The 11,910-nt window shown below is 39.0% G+C and overlaps 1 protein-coding gene across 1 annotated transcript in view; it reads right to left on the bottom strand.

Annotated features, from left to right (window-relative positions):
- Positions 1 to 741, bottom strand: part of LOC125306383 (circadian-associated transcriptional repressor-like) — an 8,893-nt gene extending 8,152 nt beyond the window's left edge. Inside the window, exon 1 of the mRNA XM_048261719.1 lies at positions 371 to 741. The gene's annotated coding sequence lies outside the window, so the exon portion shown is untranslated. The remainder of the gene's footprint in view (positions 1 to 370) is intronic.
- Positions 742 to 11,910: the final 11,169 nt, after the last annotated feature.

The following is an 11,910-nucleotide window of genomic DNA, read 5'->3' as shown; positions in this document are numbered from 1 at the left end:
CTGCTCTGAAACACGCCCTTGGCACATTTATTATTTCACATATTACCAGTTGCGAGCCAGTTTATTAAAATGGTTCAGAGCATGTAGTCCCAAATTAAGATATATTCCAAAAAATATATTGATTATAGACACCTTCGTCAGGTAGCTTATCATAAAATACATACACAGTAAGTACATAAAATTACACTCGTTAGACCCATGCAGAGTTAAGATGATTTTACATTAGAATGCCAATGAGCAGACGCGCAGTTCATCCATGACTTCACACTTCACATCTACAACGCAGGCTCGATCACTACTTTTTTATCGACTGAACGGTGCAAAGGAATGTCATTGTAATAATAGCCCAGCAGCGATCCCACTAACTCACCTGGAGACGCCCACGGAAAACGAGCTCAATAAGACTTTTCCAGTCCCTCCGTCCTCCTAGTTACTCCGGAGACTACTGGCATGCACGCGCCGTGTCTGGCTCATCCGTTCCGCCAGTCTACGCTGAGGTCCCGCTGTTCGTTCACTGGATTTTCTCTCCACTATGCCGCTGCCTCTTTTTCCCCCCTCGACTCCTTTACGAGCGTCAACATGTGCATGGATACACGTGCCCAATTTAGTGTGGTCCAGAGAGGGCCGCTTATTGGCTGTGGTTTTGACAGAGGCGCTGTCCATTGGCGGACATTCTGGCCAGTGATCATTTCTCCTTCACTCTATTGGTCGAATTCTACAGCGCCCCTGGCCCCGCCCACACATGTGTCAGATGTGTGTAGAGTGGGGAAGACGATGGAGGAGTGTAAACACACGAGCTCACCGGTCGTGTGCGCATGTGAAGGAGCGCAGTGTGTTCCGAGGATTGTGCGCACACTGGGCTAATGGAGGAATACATGGGCGCCATACACTGCCAGGGAATAGAGGGAGAAAGAGACATATCTATTTGGGAGGGGCCTACGTTCTCTTCACAAGTTTGGGACAATTATGCAAGATAAGAATTGCGCCTCGTTTGAAACCCCTCTCATTTGGGTACATTAAATCTCAACATTGTGTCAACATCACAAGTGTCTACCTTAATGTGCTACACTGTAGTATTTTCTTCATCGGGGTCAAACATTTTTGCAAACATTTTCATAGGGTTTAAAACAACATACAGATGTAGGCATTAACTTATTTCACCATACTGTATATTTAAAACATTTCGGAAATATGGTAAAGTTCATACAGGCAGAGCTATGTGGGTAGCCTATGTGGTTATCTACTTCAGCCAATGTCCCTGAAGCTCAATTTAAATCAACAATGGTGGAATACAGCATTTTAGCTTCCACAAGACCTCCTGAATATCTTTAAATATTATGTTACATCAGATATCAGGAATAGCCTACTTGTCAAACATCCACATCACATGTACATTTATTCATTAAGAAGACAGACACCATTATAAAGCCACTTACAAGAATAACAAAGACCATTCATATAGTCTCTCTCCCTCTCACTGTTTTTGCCCACAGCTGCACATGACAAAGATAGTGTCAAGAGTTGAAATGATCACATGTTTGACACTATCTGTGACTCAAATACATGTTTCCCACTTCGGTTTGGTCAGCCTCACGATGATATTTCTACTCAATACACAAGGCAACACAAAATGCGTGTGACTGTGATAGATGATAGAATAATTCATCTCGCACAGAAAGCTGTAAATATGCAATCTCTACAGACTACCCATCTCTCTCTCTCTTTCTCTCTCTCTCTCAATTCAATTTAATTCAATTTCAATTCAATTTGCAATTCAATTTGCAATTCAATTTGCAATTCAATTCAATGAGCTTTATTGGGATGAGTGTAAGTGTTACAATGTTGCCAAAGCAGTAGTTACATCAAAAGAATTGGCAATTAATAGTAATAATAACAACAATTGACATGGGCTATGGAGAATAATAAAAAATAATAGGCCTTAGAACATTAGAATACATACACACACTCACCCCTCTCTGGTTTGCCCTTAAAATGGACTGAGGACAGGCCAGACATGCTTATCTCATTGGGATTGGAAATATCAAGTCAAAACATATTGTGGTAATTGAAGTTCTTTGATGAAAGTACAGAGTGTGGAAGGAGAGTGGTACTGATGCAAGTTGGACTAGTGAAACACACGCGCGCGCGCAAAGACGCACACGCACGCAAACACACACAGGCAAGAACGCCCTCTCCAAAGCTTCAGCGGTGTGTGCACATGTAGTCGGCCGAACGAAGATTTGTGAATGAATCTACGAAACCACGCCCTCTAGGTACGCTACACCAATGAAATCCACACAGAGCAGTGTTGTCCCACCTTCTTTAAGACTGACTGACCAATGCAGTGACGATATGGGTCAAGTCGATTGCATAACATAATGTAACGGCATCACGTTTGAAAGGTTCGCTCCACCGTGCAGTCGAAAAGAGGAGGGAGGGATGGAAAGCGGTTAAATGATGCGGAATATACTTAGCGTTGTCCTAACAATGCTAGGCTAACAGAGCAGTTTCTCAGGACGGACAAGCAGTTTTGCCGGGTGGAGAAACGAACCTAGTCTTATAGCTTTTAGAATCTACACTAAATGCAGGAAAATGAGGCTTATTTGAAACTAGTCTTTGGGCCAGTCGTGTAGATTATAGCCTAAGTAATGTGGTTATCTTAGCTATTTGCCTTGATAATAAAATTTAAGCCTAGTAGATGGCTATAGCAGATCAGATAGGTCTTATGTGTGGCTGGTAAGTTCTGAGATCAGATATGAGTGGCTCATACGTTTTTGAACCCATGCTAAAGTTGACTAAAAAAGGAATATAAAATCATCTTTTGGATATTCCAGGATACTATGCATCCTGATAAAGTTCCCTTGGCCTTTGGAATTAAAATATCCCCACACCATCACATACCCTTCACCATACCTAGATATCCTGGATCCATGAAATAACTGGGATTTCAAAATAAAAATCTGCCTTCCTCTATGGGAATTTAACATAAGGGTGCGAATACTAGAACATATATTTATTTAGAATACATTATTCATTCACAAAGAAAGTTGGTGTCCTTAAAGGTTGGATATTTCCTCATATGTTTCAAAATTTCCAAAAGATGATTGTATATTCCTCTTTTTAGTTAACTTTAGCATGGGTTCAAAAACGTATGAGCCTCACTGTATATAGAAAGACATATTGTGTGTGTGTGTGTCTTTACTAATTTAACAAAGAATTCAATCTAACATTAAAGGTTTTTAAAAGAGTACATGTCCAAAACCATGTACGTCTTGCAGGATGCTAAAAGCAGTCCATGTAATTTTTTGAGCTACAGCACTGTCGCCCTCATTCGGCCTTAAATCAAAACTGCGCTTTGCGCTGATGTCACGAAAATACATGCAAACCCCACGCTGAAAACGTGATGCGTGTGACCCATAGTGGGCGTGGCCTAGCCTAAAATAACAAGTAAGTTAGTATAAAGTATAAGTATATGTCCTGTTTTGATCCCGTGAGGGACATTTGATCTCTGCATTTATCACAATCCGTGAATTAGTGAAAACACTCAGCACACAGTGAGGTGAAGCACACACTAATCCCAGCGCAAGTGAGCTGCCTGCAACAACAGGGGTGCTCGGGGAGCAGTGAGGGGTTAGGTTAGGTTCCTTGCTCAAGGGCACTTCAGCCGTGCCTGGTCGGGGTTCGAACCGACAACCCGGTTACAAGTCCGAAGCGCTAAGCAGTACCTAGGCCACGGCTGCCCAGTCCGACTCTATCTAAAAAATAAGATAAAAAAAATATTTCAGTTGACAGAAATTGAAATGTAGACATCGCTTGTTCCTCCCATAGACCGGTTCCTCCCATGCCGAGATATTCACGATTTCGTTTCAAAGTTCACTCAGGTTTCAAAAGCGAGTTCAATGCAACATGAAATCTCTCCCCCGCCTGACTCATTCACACGTGAATAGATGGTTTCTTTCTCTTTGATATGTTAGATGCAGTTACACAGATCTCAATACAAATGTCAAGTTTTTGCCTGAAATTGCACTGTGCCTATTTACAAGGGCATTGTTCCCACCTCTTCTGGGGCCTACCATCAAATGTTGGACCTCTATAGAAAGCGGAGAACCTGTAGTTTTTGTAGGAAGCAGTCGAAATAACTGTGTGATGTACTCACACAGAGTTACAGAGGCTAGAATATATTTTTTTTCTTTCTGCCGGATAAGCATCTCTGAACTCCACATGCCCTCTGGGTCACTTGATATCCTTTAGAAACACAACTGAGCCCTAGCACCAGGTCTTGTGAGGCTGTGTGCAAAAGTAGATCAATATAGAATGAAAATATGAGTGCTTTAGACCATTATTTGCCAAGGTATGCTCATGCATTTTGTAAAATGCCTATGGAAACTCCCCATAGGACTTTTTGTTATCCAAAATGCTTACTGCACATGAACCCCTTTGTGTAGAAGCATAATCCTGGTCTCAAATGAAAGGTAACACTTTGAGGTTTCTTGTGGACTATTTAGATTGTATGTCAGGTGTTCTGATATAGACTGACTACACAAAATATGGAATAATTACAAAAAAGTCTCTATTTTTGCATTTACTTTGTTGGTTCAATGAGTGTGTATAAGATAACCTATACATCTGTACAACTAATATTGGATAATACAACATGAAGATTCAATTTCTATGGATTCTTGGGAATATTTCAGTACCCAATATGTTGCATGTACTTATGGTGCTGCAGTCTACACTACATCTACACTGCAGCCAGAAGTCAGGGTAGCACCAAAAGCGGAGGAGGGGGAGGGGGGCATTTTCGATCAAATTTAATTAAGACATAATAAAATTAATCTGAAAATGTAAAGCACTATATTCCCAAGAGTCAAAGCTTTGAAATGGTGTATACATTACTATGCTACATAGCAATATGGTGCATACAATTGATTTAGAATGTTGAGGGGGTGGGGGGTTATGAGGATTAAACTGTTAAAGAGGGAGATGGAGAGAGGCTTTTGGGTCTGTACAAAGTGGCATTGCTTCTTTACAAGGCGTGGCCACCATCAATATGCCTAAAGCACTTCTCAGCACTTCTCACTTCTCACACATTACAGGTCAATTTCACTCTATCAATCCGGGTTGCACATGGTGTAATGGAACCGGTTTGGGAAAAAGGTACCACTTGATTTGCACCTTGAGCACCTAAACAATTTTCTGAAGTCATCTTTTAAATCTAAAGAGCCAAATTTGACAGAGGTAGCTGCTTCGCCAAAACCAGCCGACATAAAGACAGCTTCTTCCCCCAGGCAGTCACTCTGTTAAATGCCCAGAAATAGCCCCTACCCTTACTGAACAAATCTAACACTGCTCATCTACCTCATGTTGTTATTAATACATTATCATTACACTGAACTGCCTTGCACTATATTTATATTTAAATCTTAAATCTCAGCTTCTGATATTGTACTATTGCTACCCTCTCTCAATTGTATATTGTATATTGCCTGTACCTGTTGAGGTGTCCACGGCCATGGCCACCTTGACAGGGACAATTTGCACTGCCCTATCCCACCCATAATGTTCTATTTATCGTAAATGTAGAGAGGTTCTGATGCAGTGGCCAGACTCTCTGTTCTCCTCCCTACTGACAGCAGCCAACCGGGTCAACACGTGGTGATTGACACGGACACATACTCACACACACACACACACACTTTCTGAATTCCGCATGGTCATAGACACAAAGCCAGGGGCAATTAAGGTCACACTCTTGTGGGCATTATGTATTTTTACAGTCTATGGAGCCAGAGCTGTTGTGTATTTGTGTGTAAAGTGTATTTTTATAATATTTATCTGTTTTTATAGTGATGTTTTATGGGGATTACCGGTAGATGGGATTAGCGTTTATGTGTGTTTGTGTGTATGTGTGTCTGACAGTATATTACTATCATAATGTAATATGATATCTAATAATGGTTATACCACTATACTATATGTAACTAAGGTTAGGGTTTCTGGGATCGAGGAATTTCAACTGGGCTATATTTATGAAATGTTTGATGTTGATTAAAGGTTTGATGTACAATGTCTCAACCCTTTATTGGCATCAAGATATTTTTCATCCTGTTCAATGTTTCCCATTACTGACCAGCAGGTGGTGTTGTGTGCTTTATTTTTATAGGTAATTGCTGCAGCATGGTGGAATGTTGTTTTTTTTGTTTTTCCCTTTTTCTATTATTTTTTTTTTCTAATTTGGTTTAAAAAACATGCCGCTAATGTCATACATTTCCACATTACCCTGAGGGATGCACTGCACTGTACACGCACTGTGTGACTGAAAAGACACAGGCTATAATGGACTCTTTAGCCCTATAAAGTGATTTTATAAAGGACACGTTTGTAAATAATCACATATATGTAGAACTTTCAGGAATATTGTCTCAACTATGCATGCAGGGGTGCTCTGAAATAAGTGTCTGCAGATTTTGCGCAGACCACAACCTTTTGTGGAGGGGACATGTGTCTAACACACATTTAGAAATTTAAATTAGTAGTACAATAATTCAGGTCCATTATCAGACAGGTCAACATAGGCCTAAGATTAATGACCTGTAACCATTAGGCTGGTGAACGCATTGTAAGAACACTGCATCGTCCCTACCATGATGCTTGAAGAAGATCAGGTTATGCAGGGCCTTGACCCACTTACATTCTTGCATATACATTAGAGATCCTGAATTTGGGTTATTTTGAATATTGTGGGTGAGGGTTAGGCCTACCTGTCTAGACATATGAGTATGAATCCAGTATAATTTTTAGCTACTATTTCTATTAGCTCCTGTTAATTTGCCTTTACCACTAAAGCAGAGAGAAAAGTATACAGTTGTAAGATGTTTGCATTATAGTAGTGTGTCCACAATTTAGTGAGACAACTCTGTACATGAGCCAAATAGCCCAGCCAACCATCGTCCCAACTAAAGAGAACATTATGATACTACAGTAACTAGCTATGCACAGAGCCCAAAAGCACGGATGTTTTCCCAATATTTTTTGAATTAGCAAGTCAAAAAAGTCAAAAGAAAAACTACTAGGCCTACTATAAAACCCTTTAGCAATATATCATATATTAAGGTAATGTTTCAGATTCTTGCGAGTTTTGGCGGGGCGCCACTCTTGGAAGTTGCATGGCTGGTTTTCTCATTGTGACATGCGATGCTCTTTTTAGACTGATTTTAGCTGCTACTTCCTAACACCATCACCTTCATGAAAAAAAGTGTGTATGTGTCATGAATGCCACTTGTTTGTATTGTATACACATCCAAATATACTGTAGTAGCAAATGGTTTTAGCTGTGCTACATACAACAGTGTTTAGGTTTTGTATTCTTCCAAAAGCAATGTTATTTTAGATGATAACAATATCATGATGTTGTTGATGTTTTGTGATTGTAGAATTTGATTAAAACAGAATGGTTTGAATGTACAAATATTTATTCAAACAAAATGTATAAGAGAATCTTACTAAGAAAATAGCTTTGGTTTTGCTGACAAGTGACTAAGGTAAAACCCTGGGCAATAAATAAACTAATAAACTAAACTAAACTAAAATGAATTGTCATAGTACAGTACTGTACTGTACTGTACTGTCCTGTTCAGACCTCATGTCTTGCAGCCGATATTTCTGAGACATGAAATTAAATTAAATAGACACATCTGAAAATTAATGTTCCATCCAGTTGTACAGAAGCCATGTCTACTAGTAGCAGTTTCCTTTTTTCACAATTGTACACACATACAGTAGCCTATGTGTTTAAGAGTTGTGAAAATGTATGTTCATCCATTATTCAGTATATTTGTTGTCAGATTAATTGAAGGTTAGTTTGTTCTATAGTTTGTAAGTTTGTTTCTATACCGGATGAATGATTCAAGGCCTACCCTAACATAGTAGTGTGTAACCAGGTGTCAGGTTCATTGTGGCAGATATGCTGAAGACAGAAAGGACAAACAGTTAAATAAAATATTTGTATTGTAAGAATAATTTATATGGCATAGTATGAGTTAAATCCACATGCTCCTAGAAAGAGGGGTCATTTAGAGAAAACAGCATGAACTATTATTTGTTCATCGTCATTTTTTTAATACTTTACCAGAGCTTTGTGTGACAACGCAAAGTTCAGTGTTATTGGAGATCAGCATAGCACAGGGTGACATTGGGTGTTACAAGTTACACAAACACTGTAAGGTTACATGTTTTGACAAAGTGAGAACTTGTCTTGCATCAGTTGTGCAATTTTGGTCAGTTGTGTGTGTCAGCTCTTGCAATCTTTAGCATGCAAGTCTATCTGCTATATAGGTATAGCCAATCATAGTGTGCCCTTTGCTGCTCTCTTTTGACCTTTGTGGCCTTGTCTGCACTAGAATAATATAAATGTTACTTTCAGATAAGGTTGAGGCTGTGGATGATTTACGTAATTGTAACTTTCACAAAAACCTTTGTATGGTGTTTCAAGGCAATATGAAATAATCTTTGCCTTTCTCCCTGTCATAGAAGATGCTTACCTCCCAAAGTAGTATGGTAAATTGGCTGCAAAAACTAAAGCATTTTATAAACACACAAACTTGCACACACCTATTCAAAAATCATCAAGTGGTTCCAGAGGTTTTGACCATCAACCTGTAATTTACAAGCACTGTCTTTGATGTTGAGATAGATACAACTACATGCACCGCATAGCGGTACAAAATATAAATCCTCTCCACGAAAAAAAATTGCGCTTGTCAATTTGTCTCTGTCTCCTACTCCATCTCCTACTCTTGCAACTTTTGTGTATGCTTGTATGTGTGTGCCTGTGTGTGTGCGTACGTTTGTGCCTGTGTGTGCATTCGGGTGTGTGTGTGCCTGTGTGTGTGTTTGTGTCTGTGTGTGTGTGTGTCTGTGCATGTGGATGTGTGTGCATGCGTGTGCATGTGTGTGTGTCTGTGCATCTGGGTGTGTGTATGTGTATATCAATTTGTCTCCATCTCCTAAAGAGCCTGACCGATATGGGATTTTGAAGGCTGATACCGATGCTGGTGTGCGGAGTTGTATTGAGAACAATGGAATATAATGTAGTTAAATGTTGAAAGCGGAATGTGCGGCAATAACGTTGGCGCTAGTGTACGCACTGTAGCCCTTAAAGCTCTTCTGTCTTAATGGCCTTCTACGTATATTTCCATACACGAGGGAAAGTCATGGAGAGAAGTTGAAATACACTTCTCTGTACTCTCTATACTAACATGTAAGCGTTTTGGTGTTTTGACAAAAAGTGTTTCATGAAAACTGAGTCAAAGGCTGAGAATTAGCCTAGTGTATGGTTTTGCAGATTTGGAATGGGGTTGTGGTGTTTCAAAGACATGTTTAAAAAATGGCATGATGAGTTGAAAGAAAACTGCACATTGTGTACTTCACAATGTGGACAGAAAAAAGTCCTCAAATGTACATGTCTGATCTTATGTGTCCTGTTTGGTCAGTATATTCTTGTATTCTTTCTTGTACTCTAAATAATCCTACTTGAACAATATTTCTAAAAAAAAATCAAGCCTACACTATATCCCAGGAAAATATGTTTTGTCAAATGTGGTTTGCTTACTGTATGATGGATGTGTTTGTGAAAAGACAACAAAATAGAGTTTTGATTAATAATTGTGTTTTGGTGTTTCATCTCCATAAAACATCTGGCCAGATTCTGCTACTTGGGTATGGTGTTGTGTTAACTGTGTGTAGTATTTTGAAGAAAAAAAACTGTCTCTATTTTCAAAATTGTGCCTATATGCAATTGAAAAGCTGAAATGTATGCTCATACATTGCTACAGCAAAATTGTGCCTATTTGCAATTGAAAAGCTGAAATGTGTGCTCATACATTGCTACAGCAATTGACAGTCAGCGCCACTTCATGCGATGGCTCTCATGAGATACGCATCTCTGGTTTGCTAATGTATGAAGCAATCTCACACCTTTACAAATACACACACACACACATACACACAAAATCTTGCATCAGTTCGGTAGGCTGCATGTTTCCCATTACTGAAAAATGTCCATTATATGTAATGAAATAGGCCTATATTTCTTTGGTTGTGGGGGCTGGCGATATAGCACATTTAGTAATAAGTCTATCAAAATGTTGATTTACAGACAAAAGTATTCAGTCTGCATGACGGCTTTGTTGTTGGTGTTCATTGTGGTGCCCATGTTACTGTAACAGGTTAAGTCAAGTCAAGTCAAGTCAAGTTTATTTATATAGCGCATTTCATTCACAGAGGTCATTCAATGTGCTTTACATAAACAAAACCAAACAATAATAACAAATAAAAGCATAGAAGGGCAAAGAATAGTTAAAAGGTAAAGATCATAATAAAAAGTAAACATAAAACACAAGGTAAAATCCTTTAAAAATAAAGAATAATTAGTAAGAAAAAAAAAGGCAAAAGTAGTAAAAAAGTAATAAAAGAAGATAGAATAATTATCAAGGCAGATTCAGAATTTGTAAATCGGCGCAGTTAGCAGAAAGCATCTGAGAACAGTTTGGTAATAAGTCTAGATTTAAAACTGGCTACAGTTGGGGCCTTTTTGATGTCATCCGAAAATTGGTTCCAGAGCTGAGCCGCATAGCAGCTAAAAGCTGCTTCACCATGTTTAGTTCTAACAGTAGGTTTTACTAACAGGTTTTTCACCTGGGACCTGAGAGAACGAGAAGCTGTGTACTGCTGAAGCATGTCTGACAGGTATTTAAGGCCTTTTTGATGTCATCCGAAAGTTGGTTCCAGAGCTGAGCCGCATAGCAACTAAAAGCTGCTTCACCATGTTTAGTTCTAACAGTAGGTTTTACTAACAGGTTTTTCACCAGGGACCTGAGAGAACGAGAAGCTGTGTACTGCTGAAGCATGTCTGACAGGTATTTAAGTTTAAGTCCCAATAGTGCTTTAAAGTAAATTCTGTGACTTACTAGAAGCCAGTGCAAGGACTTAAGAATTGGAGTAATGTTTTTGTTAGAATCCTAGCTGCTGCATTTTGTATCACCTGAAGCTGTTTAATAGTCTTTTTAGGAAGGCCTGTGAACAGTCCATTGCATTAATCAACCCTGCTGGAGATAAATGCATGAATGAGTTTGTTTTGACATCAGCCCTCTGAGTTTGGCAATATTTTTGAGGTGGTAAAAAGCTGATTTAGTTATCGCTTTTATGTGGCTGTTGAAATTTAGATCACTGTCAATTAATACACCAAGATTTTTAACAGTATCCTTTGCCTTCAACCCTTTTGTGTCAAGGAGAGTGCCAACCCTAAGTCTTTCCTCCTTTTTACCAAATATAATTACTTCAGTTTTTTCTTTGTTCAGCTGAAGAAAATTTTGAGACATCCAGGTGTTGATTTGTTCTACACTGACACATAGATTCAAGAGGACCATGAGGACCATAGTCGTTTGGTGACAGAGCTAATTTGTGTGTCATCTGCATAGCTATGATATGAAATCTGATTGTTTTGGATGATTTGTCCAAGTGGGGGCATATAGAGGTTGAATAATAGTGGCCCCAAAAGGTTAAAGTTGTGTTGATATGGACAAGGCCTATGCTGTGTCCTACATTGTCTAATTTACCCAATTTAAATATTTTATCTTCTCATGACAAGGATAGTCCAACTGTACTTTTTTTCTATTATGCTGGCAACAAAACAAACGTTCTTTGTTTAGTCTTCAGTTTTTCTAAATTTTGTCACATTTACGACATGGATTATTAAGGCAAATAAAATACAGCTGAAAAACATTATAGCCTGAAACAGTGGTGTGGTTTGATATGGGCTCAACTACGATGGATGCGAGAGGTGTGTGCAGTTTTCCACTGGAAACCACAGGCCAAGAGCCACTTAAGTAAGGGATAATGTATAGAACGCCG

Source organism: Alosa alosa, chromosome 13, assembly GCF_017589495.1.
Source record: "Alosa alosa isolate M-15738 ecotype Scorff River chromosome 13, AALO_Geno_1.1, whole genome shotgun sequence".
Classification (NCBI taxonomy): Eukaryota; Metazoa; Chordata; class Actinopteri; order Clupeiformes; family Clupeidae; genus Alosa; species Alosa alosa.
Note: the sequence above shows the minus strand (reverse complement) of the source record. Positions and strands in the feature narration are given on the sequence as shown.